Source organism: Pinus tabuliformis, chromosome X (genome assembly GCF_031772625.1).
Source record: "Pinus tabuliformis cultivar Carrire ecotype Pingquan chromosome X, CPIR1, whole genome shotgun sequence".
Classification (NCBI taxonomy): domain Eukaryota; kingdom Viridiplantae; phylum Streptophyta; class Pinopsida; order Pinales; family Pinaceae; genus Pinus; species Pinus tabuliformis.
In genome coordinates this window covers 342458636-342480225 of record NC_142308.1, presented here as the reverse complement: position 1 = coordinate 342480225, position 21590 = coordinate 342458636, and positions in this window count along the sequence as shown.

Below are 21590 nucleotides of genomic sequence, written 5' to 3'. Positions count from 1 at the left end.
ATGATATATATAAAAAAATTAATAGAAGATACATACATTTGGATGGAGAATCAACCTAAATAGTATTAGGCAATGCATCCTCCTCTTCAAAGGTAGACAAATCCAAGCGTGCAATTTTCTTTGCTAATATGGAGACCCTATCAATGAGTTTTCTTGTTTGTTTTTGCATATCATTAATGCACATAAGGATCTCTTGTTGTGTTTCATAGAATTCAACTAAAAATTTCCCCATGATGGTCTTTAGTTACTAGGAAATATCAATAGTCCACATATATCTAGTCTACCAGGTCCTTGTGTTTCCTATTTCAAGGACCCATCCTCCAACCTCCTCCTCCACCTTAACATTTTTAATGAAGCTTATTTTTATCATGGCCTCCATTTTAGCATCATATATCTCTTACTTCATTTTAGGTGGGGTTGATTACATTTTTTTCGGAGAAAAAAGCGAACTTTTTATTAAAGTGATAAAAAGTTACATTGTATATGCCATAGCATTCCTTTTGTTGTTATGAGATATAACATAACAGCTGCTGCAAACAAAACTGTCCTTTCGCCACCTGTCAATGAAAAATGCTGAAAACGTTAAAGCCTTAAAACTTTTTACTTTTCCAGCCATAAACCTTAAGAAGCCTTCCAAAAAGAGTCATGAACCAGTCTAAAAACGGGTCTCCTCAGTAGAGGAAAACAACCCTTACAGAAAAAGATATTGAGCAATATGTTTTTTTCTAGTTTCCATTTTTACAAAATTTTCAAAAAAAGACACTATGACGAAAGTAACAGAACAGTGATGAAGTGTAAAACTAAAACGACATCCCTGGATCTAGATATGAGGAGGCTGATCTGACACACGGATCTGTCCATGATCCTCCTCTACAATTTTCCAGCTGCCCAGATTCTGCTGCAAACCTTCCTTAGAAAGTTTGTCTGCTGATTCATTACGTTCCCTGTATATATGGCACAAAGAGAAACTGTTAAAAGAGATTTTTAGGTCCTGTATTTCTTCAAGTAATGATTTCATCATATAATTTTTGCATGTACTTTGGCCATTAACCCAGTTTATAACGTTTAGAGAGTCTCCGAAGATCTGAATCGTGAAGATATTCCTTTGAATGAGCCAACAAAGAAGGAGTTTTAAGGCTGACATCTCTGCATAGTTATTGGATCCAGTCCCTAGTCCAACTGAAGCTTTTAAAGACTGATTTGCGTTTACATGAATGATCATTCCTGCTCCTGCCTTATTATTCTGTGAGGCCCCATCAAAGTATGCCCAAGGGATGCCTTCTTTTATCTGTTCTTCCCTTATCTGTCTTGAAGTTTTGCTCTCCTCTGGTTCTAGGATATTTGAGTAGATGGAAGAACTTTGGATTGCTATAGATGATGCAAGAGATTCTTTGTCCTGAAAAATACTCCGGTTCCTGGCGATCCAAACCCCCCAACAGATGATGGGAGGTAGGTTCTACATGTTTCCTTCTGGGTATTGCTTCCACCATTGTTACCGGGAATAGTGTCTATGCAGAACTGCTAATCCCACTAAGGCTGGTAGCTACCTTAGAAACAAACAAATTAAAACCACCTTCGTTTTCCTTTATGAAAGATAGATGAGAGAAGAATAAAGGAGACCAACCTCTGTCTTGCGCTTGGTTCCTTGCTCAATTCCTCTCTCTTCTTATAGTCCTTTGCTACTTGTTTTCGTACCCAGCTTCACAGAATACCTGTAGAATCAAAGCACAATCAAAGCAGCATAACACTATACGAGAACATGGATCTATTATCATAGGCAATATAGGATCAGATGTATATTAACCACACAAATGTATAAAATATCAATCACACAAGTGTATGGAGGAAAACTTGAATAGCTTTATTGATAATCAAGAAAGAGCCAAGAGAATTACAACCGATTGTTCTGACCCAACATCATCCTCTTAGCAAGTAAGTCCTTCTTCACCTCATGAAAAGCTTAGATCACCCAACACTATGATGTTGTCTCAAGAAACCAACATCACTTCCTTACAAGATGCAAAATTCCAGCCTCCGGATCTCTGGGATGAGGGATCCATATATAGATGTCTGCAAGGGAGGTGAGTCAGCTTGAGATTTGATTAGTGTCTTCCCTCTGATAGTTCTTGATTTGGAGATTGATGATCTCTTACTCATCCCTGGTCGAATTTAGAGAGGCAAGTGTCACAGGAGAAGTTTCTGGAAGATTCCATGCTTCTCCACCTTGCGGATTGACCCTACCATTTGTCCCTTCTCGCCCATCGCACCCCATATAAGGGATTTTTGAAATGCAACACACCTACTATGTGTATTTAGGTGGGATGCAACGCACTTTGCCTATGGAGCAGGTGAAATGGTCCAGTTTTGACCAGTTCTGAGTAGTTTTTCATGGAGAACTTCTAGGAGATGCTGTAATCAATTGACCTTGTTCTTTTAGGGGTTGGAACAACACCTTTAGGGATTTAGGAGCCCTTGGTTTATGGACATTTATGCTTGGGGTTGCAGTGCCAAAAATGTCTATAACAGTTGCCCCCTAAAGCATGAGGTCGTTAATCTTTTGATGTCGGGTGAAATGCTTTATCATGAGGATCCGAAGTTCTTTCAAGCTGGAAGGAGACCTGTAATAAGATACAATACAATACATTATCTTCATAATTTTTTCATGATCTAGCTGAGGCGGACATTCCCATGCTCAGCTTTATAAATTCATTTTTCATGTACATGAGACAGACAATCGTCTGAGTGTAGACTGATGATTCTAGTAGAGCCATCATCCCTTAGATTGGATGATTATCTGTGCAACAATGATGTACATTTGATGTCTTTATTTTCCTGAATATATATCGCAGCCTGGATGGATGAAACTAGATCCGGGGTCTTCAATCTCGTTCGATCTTCACTCAAAGTACAAGTCGATCCATGTGAGATATGTTCTGGAGTTGAACATGGAAAGAAATCGCCTGATTACCAACCAATGATGTAAGTTGTTAACAGGCACGAGAGGAATCACCGATAATGATAATGATCCTCAAGGTACTGCAGTACAATTCACGTGCTATGAATAAGGGACTTGGCGTCGAACACCACGTAAAATATTTCGGTCGAAGGCCATTGATGTAAACCTGTCGCCGGAAGTGAGAAACTTGCCATTGAGGCATGCAAGCTTCAAAGTACTGAAAGGGTTGTTCCTAGATCGACTTCCTGGATAATGAGCTGATGTCGACAAGAAGCGATCCGTCATAGGAGGGCCTTAATGAATCCCACGTCAATGACACAGAATGGAGCAAATGATTTTAATGGAGGTGAAAACAATCTGGTGATATATGGTTCAGGGTGGCAGTCATGAAAGGATGGAGCGAAAATGTATTATAGTGGGTGAGACACAGGTGAATTCTCTAAGCGACTTCTCTTGAACATATCGGTGACATTGACATGATGGATTGGTAGCATTAACCCCAAATGTGGATGGTGTGATGGAACCATGGTGATATGACCAGTGAATGGAACAACCCAACCCGACTAGGATGCAGAGTGAAAGTGTCATTTTCAAGAGCGACTTGCTACCAACAAAGTTTCTTCAAGTTTTCTTCCCAATTTTTCCCCAATCATTGCTGACCAGTACCTCTTTATTTTTGTCAATCTTGAGGAGGATAACATATGCTTGTTCTATAATTTTCCCTTCGGGCAAACCCATCGCTATGTTTTAACGAGCCTAGCGATAGTGAAACTTGTTCTTGTCTGTCATGGAAAAGTTTGTCGCTATTAGGTTTTAACGAGTTTAACAACAAAGATAACTCAGTCCTTTTCAATTTTAGAGAGTCTGAAAAGGAACGTAAAGGAAACTCCAAAAATCATTTTTCGTCATCTAATCCCTTAAGTCCGAAAAAGTATAAAATAATACGAAAGGGATGAATTTTTGGTAATTTTAACGAGCCAAACAAGACAAGCGCTCGATCTTTTTGTGTAATAATCCCTCAGGTCCAAAAAGATTAAAATCTAAAGGAGGGATAGCACTTCCTGTCACTTTAACGAGCTGGAGAGGCCAATGGCTCGGCTATCTTTTTATATTTTACGAGTCAGTTGAAAAGAGCTTAAAGGAGACTCATCTTTGAGGAACGAGTGATAAATTCGGGTAGCAGCTGATTCCAGGTAAGGTTTGGAATTTTCCAATCACGGCAGTGTCACAAGGATGGCTAACAGGATCACTCTTCGCAGCTGTTCCTCAAAAGGGGTAAACAATCAAGTGGAGGTGAATGATCGGCCAATACAGAGTGGAGGTGATGATGAGAACACGACCAAGGCTTCAAAGGCTGAAGTAATACATTCACGATGGTTATTTAACGGAAATTGGTTCATTTTTTAATGAGCTTAAATGCTGGGGGAAACACTTGCTCATTGCTTATGTTTATTTTTTAACGAGCTTGAATTCTGCGATAAAACTGCTCGATATAATGGTCATTTCTTGGCTTTACCATTAATGACTTTGTTCCTTCAAAGGTTGTGCTGCATGCTCAATTGCTTCATCAAACTAGTTAGAAACGATCAATACATGTTTGGAAAATGAGTTAAGACACTAATATTTTACTTGAATTACGTAGAAAGTAATTTAAAAGTGCTTTTACCCCTCATTTCACCATTTCATTTGAACTTTGGCTTGTTGGAGGTTTGGAGGTGCTTTCCCCTTTTGATTTTCACCAGCTGATTCCGGGAGATTTTGTGGATGATTTTTGGTGCCGTCTGGACCAGGTAGGAGCTAAACCTGAGCTCTTTCATTTCATCCTTTCCATTTTGCATTCTGAGCCTGATTTCTGGTTTTTCTGAGCCCCTGGGGTTTGAAAAACTTGCCCTGGCTCCATCACACCCTTTCTATATCGAAAGGTGTGTTGCATGTTGGTCTACCCATTGGATAGTTAGCATGCAACGCACCCAGAACACTGCTGGAGGTGCGATGGGCGCAAGGAGGGAAATTTGTGCACAGTTTTCAATGGAAATTTTTGCCTGTTTCTCACCAAATCAGGATCTAACTCCTCTCTTGTTTGTTTTCAGAGATTTATTGGAGCAAAATGACTATTACATGGCGAGAACGTGAGCATGAAGAAGAGGACATGCTTGCTTTACATGATCCGGTTACAGTAAACGCACTGCGGAACTGTGGCCTGTTGAAGTTTTTCCGCATCTCTAGCATGAGGCAACAAATCAACTTGCTGCAGTATTTGCTCGATGCTTGGGACCCTACCAGCCAGGTGTTCCAGATTAGGGGAAAATCCATCCCCTTGACTGTCGTGGACATCTATTTTTTGACCGCCTTATCGAGGTGGGGTGCCCCTATCTCTTTATCAGGTTCGGCTCGTGGAGGCGAATCTGTGAGAGATTACTTTCGCAGGTATTGTAGAGAGGGATCTCAGCTGAGTAAAGACGACAAGATCATCATTCGAGATGTCACTGACAGGTCTTTGAGGACCATTCTGTTCACTTTTGGTAGGATGGCTGGCGGTGCGGCTCTTCATGTGGCCAGTTGGTCTTATATGCAGTATGCCTTAGAATGTATCGAACCGAAGGTGTTCAACTGGTGTGATGCAGTACTCCTTGTGATGAAAGAACAATTGACCAAGGTGAAAAACGGGAGATTTAAGAACTTTGGATATGGTTCTATTTTGACCGCCTTCGCCTTGGAAAAGATCCCACTGATGCAGCCGTAGTATATTTCACTTGGTTTACCTCCATCCACTGAACCACGGATGTAGAGATGGGTCGACCATATGTCCAGACATGCTGGTCAGTCTCAGATTTCCTTCTCTGATACCTTCTTCGGGCGGTTCGATCGTCAGGAGATGGTTTTTTCCGAGTATCCATATGCTGGTATGGACTTCCGGGGTGACCCAGATTTGGTACTGCTGGCTGGCGAGCAGTGGGGTGCCATTGGTAAATTCTTTGACCATTTTTCTGTTTATCATTTCTCTTTATAATGTCCTTGTGATTTATTCTATCAAGACTGATTAGAACTCATGTGCTCATGCAGATATTGGTCCCGCCCGACCAGTAGTAGGCCTGAGAGTGCCGACCACCGCTCCAGCAGGAGAGGCTGTGGGAAGGGCTATCCTTCACGACCTTGATGTGGCCGAGACTCTTTCAGCATTACAGTATCAGTTCAAGGGTCTCACTCTCAATATTCCAGATGTGAGGACTGACGAGCTGCCTCTGAGGTTGCAACGACATACCACTGGCGTGCCAAGTCGATGGACTAGGCTTTTACACATGATTGCACAGGCGGTGACTTGTTATCACCATCATCATTAGACTAGGGTGCCCCCTAGCGTTTTGAGTTTTGGGGTCATTTGACCAATTTTGTCTTGGTTACAGAACATTATGTGTAAACCATAAATAGTTATATATATATTTTTTATTTTCGGAGTTTTATTTTGGTTAAGTTACATAATCTGAATGCAAATATTGATGAAATGCTTCTTTTTATAAATGTTGCAAATGTCTATCTAACACATAATTTGCCAATGAGTTAGTTAATGTGTTTAAGCTTCTGGAAATATGCTGATATTGAATAAAATCAAATTGCCTTCCAAAATCTTGACCCTTAGGAACATGCGATAGATAGCTGGATTTCAGACGGAGTAGATATCAGTGAGTTGTAGTATGACGAGCTGTGAGTCTAGCCTGACGAAAAGTCGGCGTATGCCATGTGTGATGGCATCAGAGAGAAGTTCTATCAACGCGCTATATTCAGCGATGTTATTCGTTGATCGACCAATACATACCCCTCTGAAACTTACTAACTCGCCGCTTGGATCAAAAATGGCCCAGGCTGCAGAAGATAGGTTTCGCGAACTACGACTTGCTTCGTCGGCATATCCAACAAAAGATTCCAATAGGTTCGACATCTGCGACAAATGTAAAAAGTGGATTTACTTGACCAAAACGATTACCCTTAGCGAAAACAAAAATGTAACAAAAGCATATAGGTTACCATACTGATTATGCATAGTAACGCTTAAGGTACAACCTGTTACGGGGTTGCGCCAGTGGAATTCCATCGTAATCCATTAACTCGTAGGCTCCTTTTGCTAATACACGTTTAACAATATAGGGGCCCATCCATAAAGACTTGAATTTACCTGCTCCCAATTTATCAGATTCTTGGTCATAAAGTAAGACCAGGTCACCTTCTGAGAAGACACGGGGTTTGACATTCTTGTCGAACTACACCTTGACTCGTTTCTTATGGGCTTCGTTAGCCAAAGCGGCATCACGATGGGTTTCATCCAATTGGATTAGTTCCAAGAAACGAGCCTCCTCTTCTGAAGTTCTAGGGAGGAGGTCGATTGCGAGTTTGAGGGATGAGATTTCACACTGAACTAGTAAGATTACTTCTAGGCCATACACCAGTTGGAAGGGTGTAAACCCGGTTTCATTCCTTACCGATGTTCAGTATGCCCACAAGGCTGAGTGCAAGATTAGGTGCCAACTCCTTTTGTGGACTCCAATCATCCTTTGCAGCATGCGCTTCAGGACTTTGTTGATTGCTTCAACTTGTTTGTTGGCCTGCGGGTAGTATGGAGTAGAGCTATCGTGAGACAACCCTAATTTGGCAGCTAATTCGACCATCATGTGATTGTGAAAATGCGATCCATGATCTGTGACTATAGCCTGTGGAACGCCGAATCTGGCGACTACATGATTGAAAAAGAAAAGGGCAGCTGTTTCACCAGTGTTATCTAATGTAGGCATCGCCTCGGCCCATTTGGTAAAATAGTCCATTGCGACTATGATATACCCATGCCCCTCGATCGAGGTGGGGTTACATGTCATGAAATTGATGCCCCATTTGGCGAATGGCCCAACAGCAACTATTGGCTGCAGAGGTGCGGGTGGTCTTCTGGTTTTGCTATCGAAAATTTGATAGGCATGGCAACTTCTGACTGCGGTTATGCAATCTTTGAACATTGTTGGCCAGAAGTATCCTGCTCGTAAAAAATTTTGCGCCGTAGTGTAACCGGATTGATGCCCCCCACACGCGCCTGAATGGCAATCATTCAGGACTTTTTCGGCTTCCTCATGGGTGAGGCACCTCCTCAGAACTGTATTGACACCACGACGGTAAAGCGTGTCACCGACGATCATGTAGTCTTTTGATTGGTATCGAATCCATTTTTGTTTGGAGCGGGAGGTATTAGGCCTATATTTTTAGGTTTGGAGATAGATGATTATATCTCCATACCACAGATTGCTTGAAGATATCAGAAACAAAGATTCATCCACGATTGTTTCTTCGGATGTTTCATCGTTGGACGATGATGGGAGATCGCATAATAATTCTGCGAAAACCAGGGCTTTCTTTGAATTGGATTTTACAAATTCCAGATCAAACTCTTGTAGAATTGCTATCCATTTTGAATATTTTCCCCCCAGCAACTGTCGCGACATTATATAAGTCATGGGGTTGCAATCTGACAGAATGGTAGTTTTTCGAAAGAGGACATAGTGTCGAAATCTCTGTATCTCTTGAACAGCTGCGAGCGCTAGCTTTTCAACATAAAAATATTTGCTTTCTGTATCATTTAAGTTCTTACTTAAATAATATATAGGATGTTCAATTCCATTGTCTTCTTGAACTAAAACCATTGCGATGGTTGTATCCGCTGCAGCTAGATACATGTTAAAGTCTTTTTGATAATCAGGAGTGTACATTAATGATGCTTTCATTAGGGATTCCTTTAAAGCATCGAAGGAAGCTTGCACGACCTAATCCCAGACGAAGGGCACTTCCTTTTTCAATAGACGTGTGTAACCTTTAGCAAGTTCAGCGTAATTTGGAATGAACCTCCTCAGAAAGTTTGCTTTCCCTTGGAGTTTCTGAATCTGAAGAAAATTTGAAGGTGGAGGCAAATTTATGATTACCTGAACCTTACATGGGTCGAGACGAATCCCGTCCTTTGAGACTACAAAGCCAAGTAAACGACCAGAACTGACACAGAACACACATTTTTGTGGATTGAGTCGTATCTTGTAGTGTCGGCAACGTAGAAATATCGCTCTCAAATGCTGCGGATGATCGGTCCGCTTTCGCGAATGAGCCGGAAGGTCGTCGAGATATGGTTGAATGATGTTTTTGATGTCATGGAAGGCATAATTCATTTCCCTTTGAAACGTTTCCCCTACGTTCTTTAAACCAAAGAGTAATTTGCGGTATGCGAATGTGCCCCACGGAAAAATAAATGCAGTCTTTGACTGGTCCTGTGGGCGGATATTTATTTGATTATACCCGGAGAATCCATCCATGAATGAAAATATTTCGCATCCGGCGCATTCATCAATTATCTGGTCAATAAAGGGTGTAGGGTAGTTGTCTTTTGGAAAAGCTTGATTTACATCCCTATAATCGACGCACACTCTAATCGTTCCTTGTTTTTTCATAACAGGAACAATGTTCGATACCCAATCAGTTAGAGGAACAGGGTAAATGAAACCAGCATGGAGAAGCTTTTCAACTCCTGCCTTGATGGCAGCGGATTTCTTGGGGTGCACCTGCCGTAGCCGTTGTCGTACTGGTTTGACATCAGGATACATCTTAATTTCGTGTTCAACTATACTTGAGTGAATGCCTGGCATTTCATCATATGACCAAGCAAAGACATCTCTGAATTCGCGAAAAAGAGCGTTATATATTTCTAGTTCTGAAGGGGAACAACATTTGCCAACATAAATATTCTCTACAACATCTATTTTGGTCGAGATATTTATGGCGATAGTCTCTTCAATGTTGGACAAGTTCTGCTCGGAATCCACCGTGTTTACAGTATTTGATAGGAAATAAAAAACTGACGGATGATGAAGGTCATCAGGAGTATCTTCTTTACATGTCGGAAGATGGGAACGATGGTGGTAATCTTCCCATGGTGCCCCTTCAATTGCCATTGATTGAACAATTCCTTCGTCAGTGTAATGCACTTGCGACCAAGGATCTGAAGGGGTGCCATATTCCTTAGACCTATCTATCCAAACACTTGAGGAGCGTTGATTTGGGTTTGCCTCCCATGCTAGAAACATTGATTGCTACAATATTTCCATTTGGCTTGGAGGCAACACCAATCGATGATCCATGTTAATATTATTTTCTGAGATCTTGTTAATAGAAGATATCATATTGCAGGTTCCTATCGCTGCCACTTCTGCCAGATTTATTGGAGGTGGGAGGGCAAAAGTACCCATTAATATAGGGTCTTTTAGTAGACCTACTCCGATATTTTGAAGCGAATGGGGGCTTCCATGGATCATCGGAATGCTTCGCGTAACTTGGGAACCATTGGGGATGATCGACGATTGTAATCCCTCCTTGAAAGGGAAATGCAATCTTCCTAAAATAGGTCGACACAACAGCAGCCATAGCATATATCCATGGTCTTCCCAGTAGGATGTTATAATCGAGGTTTCCGTCGATTACTTCGACATCTATTTCTACTGTTTTTCCTCCTCGTTCCACTTGCAAGTTACTTAGAATACCATACGGGGTATACGTTCGTCCGTCGAATGCTTTTAATGTTGTCGAAGATCGCGACAAGGTTGGAGATCCTAAAGTTTTCCAACAACTCATTGACATTATACATGTAGATGCCCCCTCATCAATAATTGTTCGATGAATAGTTTTGTTGAGGGCTTTCACTTGAATGAGGAAAGCTAGTTGAGCTGGTAACTGAGGATCGTATCCTTTATGATTAAAGGACATAAGATTAGAATCCTTTGGGTCTATCCCACCAATAGCTGATAATAAAGCCTGCTTTTGGGATGGGCAATTTTACAGTACTTCAAGTGTCGACATAGCGGATGGCGATTGGGCCAGATCTTCCACTATATTATAATGCTGTACTGCTCTAGCATGAGGATTAAATGTCGACTTATGTACTACTCCCTTTGGCGGTTTTATTGTTAGCTCAGGAATGATGGGCGGCACAACTTCTGTCGAAGTTGTTGTCGAACTACTAGGTTGATCTTTATCCTTGTTGTTCGATAGCTATGGATTCCCGTAATCTTTGTTCCTTGTCGATATCAAAGCATCATTTTGCTGTTTGGAAACCGACAACATCAGCAATTGGGATGGGGAAGCATTTCCACTGTCAACTAGATTTGTTCCTGGATTCAGAAACGGATCAGTTAATACTGCCGAGGTTTTTGAATTCTTGCAGAATTTTTTAAGCTCAGCTTTAAATGGACAGTCTTTTGTCCAATGATCCTCATCACATATTATGCATGGATTTTTTGGTTTCCTATTTCCAGTAGGGTTTGCAGAAGATTTTTCAGGTGATGATTCCTCCTGTTTCTTCTTCTTCCCTTTGTTTTTCTTCTTGCCTGCTAGTTGCTTGGTTTCTTTTCCTTTATCAGTCGAGATGGCATTTACTTCCAAGGCGAGAAGTTCTTCTTTCGCATTTTGACTGGAAATATTACGGGCCTTTTTAGTTGTAGCCTTTGTCGATTTCGTGTCTGTCGCGCCAATCACGCCATCGCCGGCATGAGAGTCATTGTTTGATTTAGGAGGATGGGGGACCGAAAATTCCGATATGGGAGCATCAGGTATTTTATCGTATAGCATGCCAAACTGAGTGTAAATCAAGTCTAAATATTGCGCACGAGCGATAACTTGCTCTTCGGTGACGACTCCTCCTTTTGCCACATCTTCTGTGATGGAAGGTAATAATGACTTAATAAACCATTCAGCTAAAAGCTGATCAGGAACATACTTTTTTACCATTCTATGACGATGTCACCACTCATGAATATGATCGGATATGTGAGTGGCCGTTGTTTGTTTGAAATTGGTAAGAAGTTCCGTTCCCGTTTCGTACCTTATCGGTAACTGAAAATGGGTTAAAAAGGTTATGGCTAGGGTATTGAAGTTGTCAAACGAAGCTCTGGGTAATTCGATATACCATTTTGCTGCCGGACCAGTTAACGTCCTTTGAAAAAGGCGAAGCCTAATCGAATCATCGTTTAGGGTGTTTGATGAACACCACAGATGAAAGGTCATCACATGATTCGACAGATCTTCACCCGGATTTCCATTAAATTTAGGAATATCTGAAGGAAGTTTATGCGGAATCGTTGGCCACCAAGGGGCTTAGGCGATTGGATCGTTTGTTAACTGATTTAGATTCGGTAACTCTAAAGTCGCCACGAAGGGTAACTGTTGATTCAGGTTAGGTGAGGCATACCCAGGATAATATGGAATCACCTGAGCAGTTGGTCTCTGCATACCAGCATAATGCATTTGATGCTGGTAACTTTGGTAAGGTTGATGGGCATAACCATTGTAGAATGGTTGATTTTGACCGTTTTGAATATACGGTTGCCCACTATTTGCAAATATTTGTTGCTCAGATCCTTGGTATACCTGTTGGAATTGCGGTTGTTGGTATTGCACCAGCCATGGTTGCGAAGCCATGTGCTGTTGTCCAATACTGATTGTTTGACCAAGATGAGGGGTAATTGTACCCGTTTGGGCCTGTGTCATTCCACTAGTTGGCGATTGTGGTTGAGTCGCAGGGCTAAGAGGCTGTTGCATTACAACCTAAGAAACCTAAGGTTGGCATACAACAGGCAGCACTTGTACTTGCGACACTGTCACAATAGCCGGCGTAGTTGGTATATTTGACATAGGTAAACATTGTTGCATTGAATACACAACTCTTGGTTGTTGAGGTAGTATCGACACCCAACTGCTAGATGTAATTCCAGCATAACCTGAATTTTGTTGTGAACTCCCGTATGGTTGTCCTCCCGGAGGAGACAATGAAAGGGTATATTGCCTCCCATACGACGGTAATCCGGTACTTAAAGGAATTGTTTGCCCTTGAGGACCGGATTGCCCAAATTGACACCCTGAAGGATCAATTTGCTGAGACTCAACATAAGAGTTTCCGGATACTATTCCGGATGAACAAACAGGAACGGACCATACTGTCGAAATAGCCCCTAAGTGGGCCCCTTCTAGCGATTGAGAACTAGTTGGGACAGATGGTATACCGACAAACATTGTTGGAGTGACAGCAGGAAGTTCTGCCGTCGCTGTGTCAGACGACACAGTCCTAGATGTTGACGGTTGTTCAGACATTTCTAGTCTATCCAAAAGATTGCCTAGCAATTCTACAGGAGCTTCCAATGGCGGTAGACTAATTTCTGATGAAGAAGGATACAAAGTGATCCCGACTCCAAATTGCGACGGAGTACTAGATGGAGGATCCTCCACAATCTCTTCTATAGCAATCAGACCAGGTGGAAGAGGTAGACCGTCAGGTCCGTAAAATATTTCTGGTGCCGAAGAAGGTATAGAATCTGTAGCAACAGGTGCTTGGGGAATAACACCCTCCTAACCAGCTGTAGATGGAACTGGTTCAGTAATACAAGTGTTTACCCTCACACTAGGATCAGTGCTACTGTCCTTCGGTGGCTGCTGAACTTCTTCTGTAAAGGCAGGGATACCAGAAATGTTTGGAGTAACCGGAGTCTCTGATGGTGTTGGAACACTTGTTCTAACTTTACCAGGGGATTTGGAACCGGTTAAATGAGTTCGCTTTGTTCGTAACAGTTTCGATTCCGGAGACAAAGACGGTTGACTCGTAAGCCTCCGTGAACGACGAGGTTTCAATTGACTTTATTCCACGATTGCGGATTACTCGATCAACTAAAAATCAAGGGGAAGTATGTTTCCGAATTAGATGAATTTTAGACGCTTTGACACAACTTGTTTTTTCAATTTTTAAGAGTCGAGAAAAAACAAAAGATGATTCTAGTCGCCTTCGATTTTTAATGAGCCTGAAGTGACAAGTGCTCAGATGGACCTTTTCCGTTAAGGAGTCTGAAAAGGAAAGAAAGGGACTGCTCTGGAAATCTAGATAGAGGGATTACCAAACCAATCGCAAAACTGCAGAATACTTTTTACGGTACGGTAGTCAATCTTCCCGAATGCTGTGTTCAGTGCATTGCGATCGATAGGGCGGCAGACACGGCTTCCTATGGATAAAGGATAAAGCCTATTGTGGTCTCTCAAAATATACTCGACGGTACGTGGGAGCACAAGTTCGTACTGGCACTTATCGTCTCAAAGTGGAGGAATCACCCAACCAACAGTGAAAACAACAGTTACCAGGCTTTATGACGCCAGAATACGTCCCTAGCCTAGACTTCTAGATGTTGTGCGTTAGGTTCCAAAGCATTTTTAGATTCATTAAATTTATTTTATAGTTGATCTTGCTTAAGAAATTTGCCTTTCAGGTTCACCGCGTGATGTATATGTACAATTCCTAAAATGCAATCTAAGATGATAAACAGTCGTTTAATCTTCTTTTTGCAAATGAAAATCCTAGCTACTAAGGAAAGAGAGATGGCGTTCTTTCAACAAAGAGCAAAGAGCACACACTATATGCACTGTCCTAAATCAAACCAACAAACAGTCTAAATGCAAATGCATGTGCATGTATTTGTTTTCAGCCTTCTTAATGTGTAAATGATAAAAAGAAAGCTAATGCACAAATCTAAATTATTTTTCAAAGCGACAATTACTAACAAGCTTCTTTTCAAAACAAAATGAGGACAATGACAACACTTTGCGATTTGGAATTGAAAACTTGCTTTCAACACTAGAAAAACTACTAATTCAGATCAAATACAATAGTAACAGGGTAATCGACTATCAAGAACAATCAAATTCTCTTCTATGACTGAAAACGACACTTGCGACACTTTCAAATCAAGAAACGACAGTACAATTACGTTACTTCTTTGTAAAGGAGAACTGAAAATGACTCAAAAAATACATAAAAACATTTACAGTTCTTTGCGCAATGGAGGCAGAATAACAGCAAGGAAAGGGGTTTCAAACAGAGGTGTACTGACTACAGGCAGCAAAACTCCTGAATAGATCTAAAAAGAGAGAACACATAAACCAAAATTTAGGAACAAGGCCTTGTCTGATCAGCGCACATGTAAGACAGTGAAACTGAAATGCAACGCACCTACTACACTCAGGAAGTGCGCTGCATTTGAAGTTCACAGAACAGACAGTGCGCTGGACCAAGGACGAGACTTTGATTGGATTCTGGGTCACAGTTTGCAGTTCAGTTCATGGATTTAGGCCAAGCAAGTGGTAATCAGTAAATCAATCACAGGGGTAGATCTAAGGAGGTTACTAGAGCCACCACGAGGGCAATTAGAAAGCTTGTAAATCAATTGTTTAATTCATAAACAAAACCTGGAGATTGACTGAAGCAACGTTGATCTACTTTGCACTTGCATAGCAAATGCAGTTCGAAGGCTAGCTGGCTTGACTTCAGGCTCCGTCTGTACGTTTATAAAGTAAACAAATGTAGATGAACAAATAATCTACTCGCTCCCTAGTATGGTCGCCATTTTGTTACCGGGAATAGTGTCTATGCAGAACAACTAATCCCACTAAGGCTGGTAGCTACCTTAGAAACAAACAAATTAAAACCACTTTCGTTTTCCTCTATGAAATATGGATGAGAGAAGAATAAAGGAGACCAACATCTGTCTTGCGCTTGGTTCCTTGCTCGATTCCTCTCTCTTCTGATAGTCCTTTGTTACTTGTTTTCGTACCCAGCTTCACAGAATACCTGTAGAATCAAAGCAGCATAACACTATACAAGAACATAGATCTATTATCATAAGCAATATAGGATCAGATGTATATTAACCACACAAATGTATAAAATATCAATCACACAAGTGTATGGAGGAAAACTTGAATAGCTTTATTGATAATCAAGAAAGAGCCAAGAGAATTACAACCGATTTTTCTGACCCAGCATCATCCTCTCAGCAAGTGAGCCCTTCTTCACCTCATGAAAAGCTTAGATCACCCAACATTATGATGTTGTCTCAAGAAACCAACAACACTTCCTTACAAGATGCAAAATTCCAGCCTCCGGATCTCTGGGATGAGGGATCCATATATAGATGTCTGCAAGGGAGGTGAGTCAGCTTGAGATTTGATTAGTGTCTTCCCTCTGATAGTTCTTGATTCCACTTGGAGATTAATGATCTCTTACTCATCCCTGGTCGAATTCAGAGAGGCAAGTGTCACAGGAGAAGTTTCTGGAAGATTCCATGCTTCTCCACCTTGCGGATTGACCCTGCCATTTGCCCCTTCTCGCCCATCGCACCCCATAGAAGGGCTTTTTGAAATGAAACACACCTACTGTGTGTATTTAGGTGGGATGCAACGCACTTTGCCTATGAAGCAGGTGAAATGGTCCAGTTTTGACCAGTTCTGAGTAGTTTTTCATGGAGAACTTCTGGGAGATGCTGTAGTCAGTTGACCTTGTTCTTTTAGGGGTTGGAACAAAACCTTTAGGGACTTAGGAGCACTTTGTTTATGGACATTTATGCTTGGGGTTGCAGTGCCCAAAAATGTCTATAACAACCATTTGACCCAGACCTCAGGCAGACTTTATCTTACCCATTCTATCTTTTTGTTCATCAATTTTCCTACCTCCACCCACACATCTTTAGCTGCTAGATAAGTTAAAAACAGATGATTGATGGTTTCAGCTTTAGATTTGCATAAAGTACATCTCCTTTGTCCTTGCATATATCTGGATTGAAGGATGTCCCATGTAGGAATTTTCCTCTTTAGAATGCACCAAAAGAAAAGTCTGGCTTTTGCTGGACATTTGAGTTTCCATAAATTCTTAGCCCACCATTCCGGGTCTCCCCATCCTTTCCTTAACATGATGAATTTATATCCATATTGTGGGGAGTACTCTCTAGTATCTGCATGGGCCCAAACTAGCTGATCCTGTCTGTCTTTTAACCTGACATTTGATCTAGAAAGTTCTTGGATATAATCGTTCCATTCATTCCACTAGGGGGGCTCTAAATCTAAATCTTCTCCAGTTTTCCAAGCTTGTCCCCATACTGTAGAGAAGCCAACTTTCTCCACCTGACTTAAGGAGAGGATGCATTTTGATTCTAGTTGTCTGATTAATCTAGGGGAAAGTGCATATTTTTCATTACAGCCAACCCAAGGATCCTTTCCTATCTTCATATTTCCTCCATTTCCAATCTTCAATGCCAAACCTTGTTCAATCACTTTGAAGGACTCCATAGTTGCTTTCCAGACCACCGAAACATTTTTCTTTTTCTTACTTGGGTTTCTGATCCAGTCTTCTAAAGGGACCGGATCTATATATTTTCTTTTCACCACTCTCGTCCATAGATTTTCCATCTTAATAATTCTCCAACCTGATTTGGCTGCCAAAGAGAGGCTGAAGTCAGGAAGATTTTTGATTCCCCATCCTCCCCACTCTTTTGGCCTTGCCACTTTTTCCCAGGCAACCCATGGAAGAACAAAATCCTCCTTTGAACCAGCCCAAAGAAATCTGCAGCATATTCTTCTTATTTTCTCTAGTATCCCTTTTGGTACCCATGTTAATGCTGCCCAGTAAACCGGCATGGCTAGTAGCACAGATTTGATTAAAGTTAATCTCCCCGCTCTGGACAGCCATTTGTAACTCCAATGCGTAATTCTGGCTTCAATTTTAGCAATCAGCCAGTTCCAGTCTTCTTTCTTATAAGCATTGGGCTTCAGCCAAAATCCTAAATACTTAAAAGGGGATTCCATGTTACGCATATCAAAGGGAAAGATTGAAAAAATCTGTGCTTTTTCTTGTCTGTTCAAACCTTCCAGAATTAATTGAGATTTTTTGAAGTTTATTTGCATTCCTGTTGCTTTCAAGAAAAGGTCAAAAATGTTTTTTAATTCCTTTATTTCATTTGAGTTTCCACTTGAGAACACCAATATATCGTCAACAAAAAGGAGATGAGATATGAACATGTTGACCACCACTTCTAGGCCGTTTACCTTGCCTTCCCTTTTGGCCTTTTGAATCAATTGGCTCAGTCCTTCTGCAACCAAGAGAAAAAGCAAAGGTGACAAGGGACAACCTTGCCTCAAACCCCTCTGTCCTTTGAAAAAGGAAGTGGCAACAACGTTGATGAGAACTGCAAAGCTGACATTTGTGATACACCCCATGATCCAGCTAATGAAGTCGGTTTTGAAGCCTAAGTGAGTTAGAAGCATCCGAAGATATATCCAGTTTATTCTGTCATAGGCTTTTGATAAGTCGATTTTTATTACTACTCCCTTCTTGTTCATCTGCTTTACACTGTGTAATGTCTCCTGCGCCACACCTATAGCTTCATGAATCTGTCGACCATCCAAAAACCCAAACTGTTCGTTGGAAATGCATCTTGACAAAATCGGCTTTATTCGGATCGCAATCACTTTTGCAATAATTTTGTATATACTATTGCACAACGAAATAGGTATGAAGTCTTCAAAGGTTTCAGGAACTTCCTTCTTAGGGATGAGAGCTATGAAAGTTGCATTGAATGGACTGTAAACCTCTCCCTTCCTTTTGGACTATTCGACCACTTCAGTTATTTCTGCTCCTATCAGGTCGAAGAAGTGATGGAAGAGTTCTATGGTCCACCCATATGGTCCAGGGCTTTTGTCTCTTGCCATAGATTTGATGACAATTTCTACTTCCTCCTTTGTAACTTCACTCATCAAATCCTCCGCTTCTTCCTCCTCCACATACCGAGGGAAGCTTTGAGCAGTCTTGATTACTTCTGCAATGGTAATATCACCTTAATCAACATACAGGTTCTGAAAATGGCTTTGCCCGAGGGCTGATAGAGACTCAAAGGTCTTTGCCTCCCTACCTTCCTCATTCTTGAGATTCCAGATTGTATTCGCGATTTTCCTCACTTTTGCATAATTATGGAAAAATCTTGTATTTTCATCCCCTGCTTTGAGCCATATTGCTCTGCTCTTTAGCCTCCATTCCTCCTCTCTTGCCAAAAGGATTTGGTTTTTGAATTTTTCAAGAGAGAGAATCTTCTCCTTTGATTCCTGGGAGCCATAGCCATCCTCCTCTGTACTTTCCAGCCTTTGTAATTCCTCATTGATCTGGATTAATTCCTCATTCTCTTTTTGCTTCCTGCCCTTTTCCCATTTAACAGTAGCTTTCTTTAATCTTTTTAGATTTTCCATAACAAAAACCCCCTATCCTCTATTGAACTTCTGACTGGATGTCTCCATGTTTCTTTAAACAGTTTATTGAAAGAGTCCTCTTGCAGCCATGATGCATTGAACTTGAAAGGTGCTGCCGGCTTATGAGGGGGCTTGGAAAGTTCTAGAAAGATTGGAAAGTGATCCGAAGATCCTCCCTCTTCAACCCATTGTCTAAACATAGGAATCCTGGAGGTTAGTTCTTTGCTTATGAGGAAGTGGTCCAGTCTTTTTGCAACTCTTGCTTCTCCTACTCTTATGTTCCTCCATGTCGTTTTTAATTTAATTGGGTTTACATCTATCAAGTTATTGGAGATTAAAGAGTTTTGGAAGAAATATGAAAGAGAATCCTCTCTGGCCAAAGGTCCCCAAGCCTCGACGCTTCCAATTGAAAAGTTTAAATCCCCACCCAAAACCAAACTTTTGCATTTCACTATCGATTTCAACAGTAGTTCATTCTAGAAAAGCACCCTCCCCTGACATGGCCCATAAATGTTTAAAATTGTTAAAGGGAAGCCAAATTCAGGGGATTGAATTTCAATGCCCATCGCTTGCTTCATGCCCCATTGGTTTACAATCTTCATTCGCCCTTCCCTATAACCAACAGCCAAGCCTCCGGAGTGTCCAACAGAGTGTATAGCTGTAAAGTGCCAACCCGGGAGGAGGGAATTTAACGCTGATTCTACTTCTGCACTCTTCCCCAAAGTTTCTTGGAGTAAAAGGATATCTATTTTTGAGTTCATAATAATCTCCCGAAGGGCTAGTTTATTTGGGTTTACTGGCTAAACCCCTGCAGTTCCAGGATGAAAAAATCATTTTAAAACATTCTCAGGGGCATACACTGCTCTAAGTGCCCCAGGGATTGACATTTGTTTACCATCCGCGACATCATACTTTGCTTTTACCTGGGCCTTTGAAAGATTGGATTTTCTTCCCCTTGTTTTCCTTTTCAGCCTCTGAGGAGGGGTCAGACCTATTCCACCAATTGTTCCTAAGGACTCAGGTTTATTATCTAGGGATCTGAGGTTATAGTGGCATATAGAAGGAGCGGGAACGAGTTTAGGTTCCTCACATGGATCATCTTCACGATTCAGATCTAAGGAAGGGATGGCAGCCGATATGTTTTCAACACAATTTTCCACATAATTTACATCATGAAATTCCACAGAAACATTGTTTTCAAGGATGCAATTTCTAATATGTGTTCCCGGAACCAAGCAAGCATCTTTTATTTCGGAAGTAGGAAAAGATGTGTTAAGTGGGGTTGATTACATATATACAATTTTTGAGTGTCCTACAGAGAATTGGACTTGAGAGGTGGAGGGAAGATGATGGCCTCTTCCCCTCGATAACCCCATGAATGAGCTAGAAAGACCATATTGGTGGGGATAAAAATGAAAATTATTGATCTTGATACCTAGTATGAGTTAGGGATATAGATGTATACAAGGCGACTAGAAAGGATATGTGCCCGTGTGGAGTGAGTAGGGGAGGGAATGTAAGTGATAGGTGAGGCTAAACCACATGATACCAAGGAACTCAAACCTAGATCCAGAGGTCACCCACCAAATCCAAACTCAAACATGTCTCCAACTAAGCTAGTCATAATGGAGATAAAAAATAACAATTGCTAAGAAAAAACTTTAAGCTAAGACATAAAAGGGAAGGCAAATTTATAGAAGGAAAAACCATGGCTATTGTAGACACACTCCATAAAATAGAAACTAAATAATAGCAAGGAAAGGAAACAAAAATAACATGTAAACCCACCTGTTTGAGGAAATCACAACAAGAATAGAAGGGAGATTCAAAGTGTTTTTATTGAGATGGAGAGATCACTATCACCAAATGTCTCAAAGCCATATTAATGCCACTGAGAATTAGTGCTAAATATTTCATTGACCTTGCTAATTGAGCTTTCCCATTTGCAGTATTGAGGTGTCGACCTTAATTTTAGCAAGAGTTGAGACCTCCCTTGATAGGAAACTACACCTATTTTAAAGCTAAAGAAATGACTAGCCAAGGAAATCTACCATAGGATAAAAAATGAAACATATCTGAAAAATTGAAGAAATCCTAATGTCAAAAGGCCTTCTAAAGTAGATACACAAAAAACCTATTAACTAAAGCACGAGGACTCCTTATCATAGACTTTTAGAGAGTTCCATGTCCCCTTGTCCACACTCCTACCATGAAAGAACTTTGGAAAAAAATTCCCTTTTCAGAATTATGGTGTAGTGATGGAGATGTCGTGAGTTAACCCACCACACCATGTTATACCATGTCTACCATTTCCCTCTACCTTCACTCATGTGCATGGGAATCACATAAATGCCATTTCCAAGTGGGAGGTGGCACAAATATCCACCACTCCCTGCCATCCCATCTCATAAATACCCAACACCCTTACTCCATGATCACCCACCATGGGGAATCTACTATAATAACCCTAGTAAGTTTAGCTTATTTAATATTTTATTTATAATTTTAGGCATAT